The 8,695-nt window shown below is 50.3% G+C and overlaps 1 protein-coding gene across 1 annotated transcript in view; it reads left to right on the plus strand.

Annotated features, from left to right (window-relative positions):
• The window catches only part of CFAP45 (cilia and flagella associated protein 45), a 54,364-nt gene that overhangs the window by 25,769 nt on the left and 19,900 nt on the right, over positions 1-8,695 (plus strand). Inside the window, exon 2 of the mRNA XM_021712689.1 lies at positions 6,559-6,684. The gene's annotated coding sequence lies outside the window, so the exon portion shown is untranslated. The remainder of the gene's footprint in view (positions 1-6,558; positions 6,685-8,695) is intronic.

Here is an 8,695-nt window from a genome sequence, read left to right on the forward strand (position 1 = left end):
ACTTGTGTCCGGAATTGGGTGGGGATTCTAGGCGGGGAAAGTGGGGACTGGGGGAGGACGGAGCTGGGCCTGGGGCGTCAGGAAGGCCCGGAGTAGCAAGGAGACCCCTAGAAGCAGCCAGGGAAGTCCTGAGGGGGTTCAAAAGAGACATCGGGGTGGAGTCCGTGGGGAATGGAAACGTGGAGTGGTGCTGAGTGAGGGAGATGCGGGGAGAGTGATGTCCCAGCCCTCTCCCCCATGCCTTTAGGTTGGGACCTCCATGGCTGGGGATTGTGGGATGTGGGATGGAGACCAGATAGTGGGTCATAGTACTTAACTAGCAGGGTGACCATTGGTGTTACCCACTGACCCTGAGCCTTAGTTTTCTCTTCCGTTAGTGGGGCTCTGGGTCCCTCAGCAGGTACTCAATACACATTTGCCCATGAATGAATGAATGAATGAATGAGGAGGGTCCCAAGTTTGCAAGCCTGGAAGAGAGATTAGGTGTGGTAGGCCTGGGGTTCCCTGGGATGGGAGGCTTATAAGAGTCATGAAGTTTGAGAAGGTTGACAAAGCCGGTGAGAAGCTGAGGAACCCTCCTCAACTGGGCTTGAGTGTGTTGGCCTCTGAGGGGAGGAAGAGGGAGGAGGAGGGGTGTTGGAGCCTTGGGTCATTGGAACTGGCCTTAGGATGTCTGGGTCACGCCAGGTGGCATAGTTGGCTACTTGGGTGTGCTTGTGGACACACCTCAGGCCCAGAGGCTGCGCGGCTTTTCTGGGGTTTGGTGGACTTCAGAAGAGCTTTGTTAATTATTACATAAGACTGGATGTGGTGGTGGCTCATGTCTGTAATCCCAGCAATTTGGCCGAGGCAGGAGGATCACTTGAACCCAGGAGTTTGAGACCAGCGTGGGCAACATAGCAAGAGCTTGTTTCTACAAAAATAAATAAATAAATAAAAGTTAATTTTTAAAGTTATTACATAAATAAGCCTCCAGCAGAGAGCAGTTACCAGCTTTGGAGGACTCCCTGCAGTGTGGCAGTGGGGGTCCCCTTTCGTGTCTACCTTTTGCTTGATTCCATGTCTTACCTCTCCACAGCTTTTTCTATACGCAGTGGTGTATGCCTGGTGTCTGAGGGCACACAGCAAGTGTTAGTCCACCTTTTCTCCTGTGTTCAAAGTGTCCTATTTCCAAGCTCTCACTGAGCAGCTAGTTGAACCGGGCTAAACTTGCAGGGTTGCAGAGCACCCAGATGGGATTCCCCACCCCAGGACACAGTGTGCTGAGGGAGCTCTTCTGAAATCCCTGGGACAGGGTTGGGCATAGGGACACTTGTGAGAAGCAGTGGGTCTGAGTGAGTGATTTCTGGCAGGCCAGGTGTGTGTGCATGAGTGTATGGTGCTACTCACTAGTTTTTTGTTTTTGTGTCGGAGTCTCACTCTGTCACCCAGACTGGAGAGAAGTGGCATGCTCCCAGCCACCGCAGTCTTGACCTGCTGGGCTCAGGTGATCCTTCCGCCTCAACTTTCCAAGTAGCTAGAACTACAGGCACGCGCTACCACACCCAGCTAAAACTCACTAGCTTCTTTTTTTTTTTTCTTTTTGAGTCCGAGTCTCACTCTGTTGCCCAGGCTGGAGTGTAGTGGCATGCTCATGGCCACCGCAGTCAAGACCTGCTGGGCTCAGGTGATCCTTCTACCTCAGCCTTCCAAGTAGCTGGAACCACAGGCATGCACCACCATGCCCAGCTGATTTTTTGATTTATTGTAGAAATGAGGCCTTGCCATGTTGTCCGGGTTGGTCTCGAACCCGTGGACTCAGACAATCCTCTTGCCTCTGCCTTTGAAGTGTTGGGATTACAGGCGTGAGCCACTGTGTCTGGCAGAATCCCTCTTTCTTACTAACCAAAGTCTACAGAAGGAAAGAAGAGCCAGGCCAAGTGTTTGAAACCTGTGTTTGCCAGCCTGTGGTGATGTTATATGCAAAAGAGGAACCAGATCCCAGGATGGAGAGGACATCTAGGAAAGGACATGTTTTGTTTAGCTGCTAGGTGTTGCGGTTACGTCAGGAAAACTCCCAGCCGACCCATTCTAGCTCCATTCCAGCTTTATCTTGTGGGATTTGAGCCAAACATCCCGAATCCTGGATATACAATGCTGTGGTTTTTGAAGGCTGCACTCTCTTGCCTTCAGAGTTGGGGCACCGGGCACACTGTTACACTTTGTTTTCAAATAAAAATAGTTATACTATGTTTTTGTATTATTTCTGGTCAGAAAAATAGTTACCTACTCACTGCAGAAAATTATTTGATACAAGAAACACCTTAAGACAGTATAACTCACCTGAAATGCTGTTGAACATGCTTTCAGTAATGCATTCTGGGTGCATAGCATACCCTTCATACAAAATTTTAAATATATTTACATGTTTCTTTTTTTGTTTGTTTTTTGAGTCAGAGTCTCACTGTCACCCAGGCTGGAGTGCAGTGGCACACCCATGGCCACCTCAGTCTCGCTTGACCTGCTGGGCTCAGGTGATCCTTCTGGTTCAGCTTTCCAAGTAGCTGGAACTACAGGTATGCACCACCATATATGGCTAATTTTTTTTTTTTTTGATTTGTTGTAAAGAAAAGGTCTCACCAAGTTGCTCAAGCTGGTCTTGAACCCGTTGGCTCAGGCAATCCTCTCACCTTAGCTTCCCAAAGTGCTGGGATTACAGGTGTGAACCACCACACCTGGCTGATATTTACATGTTTCTTATACCCTCTGTTTTCTTTTTTTCTTTCCTTTTTTAAAATATTGAGTTGGAGTATCCTCTGAAGCCCAGGCTGGAGTGCAGTAGCCCAATCATAGCTCATTGCAAGGCTCCACCTCCAGGGCTCAGGCAATCCTCTCGCCTTGGCCTCCTGCATAGCTGGGACTACAGGTGCACCACCATGTCTGATGATTTATTTTATTTTATTTTTTGTAGAGAGGGGGATCTTGCTGTGTTGCCCAGGCTGGTCTTAAACACTTGGGTTCAAACAGTCCTCCTGTCTCGGCCTCTCAAAGTACTGGGATTACAGGCATAAGCCACCGTGCCTGGCCCTCTGTTTTCTTTAAAACTTAACATGCTATGGAGGTTGTCCTATATCGATGACTGCAAGTCAAAGTCATCACTTGCCTGGCCAGCTAATCTTTCTGCATCAGTCTCTCACAGAGCCCCTAACCGTGGCTGAATTCATGTGCTCCTGGGGTCGGATGGCTTATGATGAGAGGGAACGTCAGCTGGGACAGCAAGATGAAGATACCCAAGCAGAGCCGGCATCTTTTCTGCTCCTAGTCCTCATTTTCCCTATCCCCTTGCCTTCTCAGCTCCTAGGAACTCAGAAGCTGCCTTCCCTTCCAGAGCTGCCTCCCACGGTGGGACCAGGTGCTTCTCTCTGGCCCCACCTAGCTTCTTGGCAATGCTTATTTGGTCATGCAAAAAATAAATCCAGCTCTTCACCTCCCAAAAGAACCTCTTGGCTACTGTCTGTGGCCTACTGGGACCCAATTTTCCATCTATGCGAGGATCTTCATTTTTTCTAGTCCCTAGTCCTTCTTATTACTCTTGGCAAAACTTTTTATTATAACCCTGGTGTGAGGCTTGTGGCTTCAAAGTCAGCATTTCCCAAATGAGGTTTTCTCAGCCACCCGACCCTAGAGCTCAGAGCTTCCCTCTGTCCTGTCCAGTGGCCACTTTTCTGTAGTCGTCTGTTTTCCTTCCTCGGTTCTGACTTCTAGGCTCAGACAGTCGAGTATTCCTGGCTGTGACTTCCTCTTGACCTGGGCACCAAGGGCGTAGGATGGAGAAGATGCGGACCCTGGAGGAACCTGCAGGCGGGGGGCCACCCGCGCAAGGGAAAGCCTGCGGGAGTCCTTGGAAAGGAACAGGAAAACAAATGCAAAACAACAATAATACTTTCCTCTTGCACTCCAGGGCCCTTCACATGCGTTATTATCCACAGTACCGACCACAAACGTGATCTGGAAAATGTGGAGTGGTGGAGTGACTTGGAGTCAGGCAGGCATCTCCCCAAAGGCATCTGTCTCCGTCTGGCCTGCAGTCCTTGAGAGGTCATCTCACTCAGTTTCATTCATTTGTTCCTCATCAGTCGCATACTGCGTTTCTACTACGTGCCAGGCACTGCATCTTTCCCTTGTTACGTACAGAACTCACGATCACAAGCTGTCTGTCTGTTCCGGTTATTCCCAGTGCTTGGCTCAATCCCACCCACTGCAGGTTCCACTCACTTCCTCTTGTTCTATTCTTGGTGGAAAGGGGGGCAGTTTCACCACTCACCAGATAACGGCCCTTCGGAGGCTGTCATTAGGCAACCTTGGGGCTGCTATATTTACCTTGTAATAAATCCTGGCTTTTCTGCTCTGCTGTATTGGGGCTGGCTGAGGAGGTAGATGGGGACTCCTCAGAGACTCCCCGTACCAGGCAGTGAGGGAAGGGTACACACTGCAGTGCTCTGTGTACAGCCCAGAGCCAGCTGGAGAATAATTGCCCAATTGAGTGTGAAAAGCTAATCCAGGTGGGACAGGTGCTGGGGTGTCTGGCTGGTAATGGCAGATCGGAGAGAGCTTTCCATATACTGTCCAGTGTTTAGTGACCTGGAATGCATGGTCCACTTCTCTGTCTACTCTGTCTCCTTGATGGCTGCTGACTCGCAGACGTGGGGAGACCCAATGTGTCTGGCTGTTCCCCCAAGGTAACACAGCTTGGAGAGATGTGGGGGGTAGGCTTCTCTGGAGAGAGGCCTGAATCAGCTGTAGCATAAGCCTGGAGTCGTCCAGTCGTCCTTGCCAACGCTGCCTCCTGGAGAAAGATGTCTGTTCTTGGGCTGAGCTGAGGTAGGCCTGACCTTTGGGAATGGAGGCTGTATCAGTCAGGGTTCTTGGTTATACACAACAGAGCTGGAGCTCTAAGTGGAAGGGAACGTGTTAGAAGGGCTTTGGGGCACTCACAGACTCGGCTCCAATGCTGGGAAACCAGGATCAAAAGGAAGCTCTTCCATCTGAACCAAGGCCAAAATCACAGCCTAGGACTGGCCTGGCAAGCACCCTGGATGCACTGCTGCACCCCAGCACTGCCAGCTCTGCACATAGGGTGCTCTGCGGGTATCCTGGCTGCCACTACCGCCTTGGTCAGAAAGTTTTTCTTGTTCTGCTTCTTGCATCACTAGCTCCCCAGTCTTCGTCAGCTCAGGTGATCACGCTGGCTAAGCCTAGGTCCCTTGGCCAGGATGGGACGGCAAATATCTGGTGTTTTCAGCCTCTGTAGCTGGAGATGAGCCCTGCCTCCCACAACTCACTCGATGGGGATTGCCACAACGGGGGTAGTTGTGGGTTGAAAATGGCTCACGCACACTGAAGGGGTCCTGGGTCCTGGGAGAGACAGAGCCTCGTAGTGGGTGTTATGAGCTGTCTGCCTGATTATAGCTGGTAATCACTCACCATTCATCCACTGCCTAAAGCATCTTAGGCTTCAGCCAGCAGTGGGTGAGGTGCTTTTCCGGCCTTTCTTTCCCGTGGTCTCCACCATAAGCTTGTGAGATTGCAGAGTCGTGAAGCAGGTCAAAATAGTAGTGTTGTCTTGTGCTTGGGCTTATGGTCCAGGCAGAGAGGACACTATACACCTCTGGGGGCAGGGGGGGACAAACCCAATCGCCTTTAAGGGGTCATGCTTGCAGGAGACAAGCCAGGCAGGCAATGAGGAGAAACGGTTGCTTCTACCATCCCGGCTTCCTTCCTCCTTCCTTTGATACTGTGTCTGGCTTGGCATTCTTCAGTTTCAGGGACTACAGAAACGACTCCCCCTTTTCAAAGCTTTATTTTGTTTTTAACTGACACATAATCATTGTGCATATGTATGGAGTACAGTGTGATATTTAGATACATGTATACATCATGTGATGACCAAATCACCTCAAACATTTATCATTTATTTGTGGTGAGAACATTCAAAATCCTCTCATCTGTTTTGAAATATACAATGTGTTAGTGTTAACTGTCGTCACACTTCTGTGCAGGTGAACACAGAACGTATTCCTCCTACCTAATTCTTTTTTTGTTTGTTTATTTGAGTTGGAGTCTCACTCTGTCGCCCAGGTTGGAGTGCAGTGGCAAGCTCATGGCCACCCCAGTATTGACCTGCTGGGCTCCGGCAATCCTTCCGCCTCAGCCTTCCAAGTAGCCGGAACTACAGACAAGCCCTACCATGCCCAGCTAATTTTTTAATTTATTGTAGAGACGAGGTCTCGCCAAGTTGCCCGGACTGGTCTTGAACCCATGGGCTCAGGCCACCCACCTACGTCGGCCTCCCAAAGTGCTGGGATTACAGACCGAACCACTGAGCCCGGCCCCCGCCTACCTAATTCTGAATTTGTGCCTGCTGACTGACCTCTCCCCAGGGTTTACGAGGGCGCTGTCCTTAAGTGATTGTTACACATGCCCACCTCTTCTCTGCAGCACGGGCTGGAGGAGTGTTGACTGCCCAGGGTCTGGATCCACTCAGCACTGACCTCCCAAACTTTCTGCCTCTTCCCGCAGCCGCTAAGCCCAACTCGCATCCTGAGCTCTACTTCCACCACTTCCAACAGGTCAAGGAACAGGACTCACTATCGGACCAAAGCTGTGAGCTCCGAGGTGGATGAAAGCCTCTTCGGAGGCATCAAGGTAACCCTCAACACCCCCCTCTAGGTAGATGCCACCTAAGGCAGTGGCCTAGAAGTGCTGCTCAGGACAGAATGTACTCAGGGTCACCTGGTGGTCATTGGTAATTCTCAATCTGAAGACCAAGGGTGGTTCTGAGACCCAAGCTGCAGGGTTTTGGGTTTCCAGCGGGGCCTGTGTGAACAGGGGCATGTGGCTTCTCCCACCCCTGAAATCCCTCACGCCCTCCCAGCATTAAAAGGCGGTTGTCACATCAGAGGATCACAATAGTTGCTTGGCAAGTGCTCTGTGATGGGGACATTGGAGGGCCAGCGGACCAAGCTTGCAGGCAAGAGCAACCTCTTTCCCCCTCCATCCAGGAATGATAGCAGTAGCGTGCAACACTAAACCATCTTCCTTTCCAGTTGCTCAGCAAAAACAATTGCTTAGCTTTGGGAGATGACCAAGTGGCATCCAGACTAAGAGGTTGGCATTTCCTTGAGTCTAGAAAAGGAGACCCAGAGAATTGCTTTGAATAATTTGGTACATATGAAGTTTAGTAGGAGAGAAGAAAGAGAGGGAAGGAGAGAGAAAATGAGACCTGGAGAGAAGGGCAGTGAGAGATTAAGAGAAAGGGAAAAGAGAAGAGAGACACCAGTGTGACCTGAATCCCTCTGGCAGTGGGGTGGGCTGGAAGAAGTGTTGATGTCTTTCTCTGCTCCTCACCGTCCTCCTTGGAAATAGAAGATTTTCTGGGGGGTTCTAGATGCTTCTTTCTCCATAGAGAAGACCCTCACTCTGTTTTTTTCCTTTTTTTTTTTTTCGAGTCTCACTCTGTCATCCAGGTTGGAGTGCAGTGGCACACTCACGGCCACTGCAGCCTCGACCTGCTGGGCTCAAGCGATCCTTCCACCTCAGGCTTCCAAGTAGCTGGAACCACAGACGTGTGCCACCACACCCACTAATTTTTTGATTTATTATAGAGATGAGGTCTCACCAAGCTGCCCAGGCTGGTCTTGAACCCTTGGGTTCAGGCAGTCCTCTCACCTCTGCCTCCCAAAGTGCTGGGATTATAGGTGTGAACCACCGCTCCCGGCTTGACCCTCACTCTGTAGTAGTTTTCCTGTTGATAAGGGAAAGAATCAACTGAATGAAGTTTCACCTACAGACATCATATTTTCTTTCGGGGCCCATAGGGAATCAAAGCAAAGAGAGTTGAAAATAGCCGAGTTCCTCAGGAATAGCCGTGCTGGCTGGCAGAAGGGGACAATCAGAAAAATGCTTGTCCCTGGGCCGGTTTCTTTGACCTTATCTGTGGGTGAGAGTCCTGGGAGTCTGTCATCTGGCAGTAGGGGGCAGAAGTGGCCTGTGGCATGACTGACTTGTGCCCGCTTGGAAGTGGAGGTGGGCACCAGGTGGCAGCAGCACTCACGGGACTGTCTGTGCCAAATGACATTCTTAGGAAGGCAAGGCCATCTCCCTGCCTCCCGCCAGGATCACAGGTACTGCATTGACAACACATGAGATTCTCTCCCAGCTTTAGAAATTTCCCGAAACTTTCATTTTCTTGTTATCCAACTCCTTCAGGATCAGATAATTAAAAAAAAAAAAATCATACAGGCCGGGCACAGTGGCTCAATGCCATAATCCCAGCACTTTGGGAGGCCTAGGTGAAGGGACTGCCTGAGCCCACGGGTTTGAGAACAGCCTGGGCAACTTGACGAGACCTCATCTCTACAATAACAATTAAAAAATTAGCTGGGCGTGGTAGCGTGTGCCTGTAATCCCAGCTACTTGGAAGGCTGAGGTGGAAGAATTGTCTGAGTCCAGCAAGTTGACGCTGCGGTGGCCGTGAGTGTGTCACTGCACTCCAGTCTGGGTGGCGGAGTGAGACTCCAATAAAAAAAAAAAAAATTATACAACTAATCTGTATTCTTCTTATTGAATTCATTTGTTTTTTTTTGAGTTGGAGTCTCACTCGGTCGCCCAGACTGGAGTGCAGTGGCCGGCCACTGCAGCCTCGCCTGCTGGGCTC

This window comes from Carlito syrichta, unplaced genomic scaffold (assembly GCF_000164805.1).
Source record: "Carlito syrichta isolate Samal-C Ts95f unplaced genomic scaffold, Tarsius_syrichta-2.0.1 Scaffold303604, whole genome shotgun sequence".
NCBI lineage: Eukaryota > Metazoa > Chordata > Mammalia > Primates > Tarsiidae > Carlito > Carlito syrichta.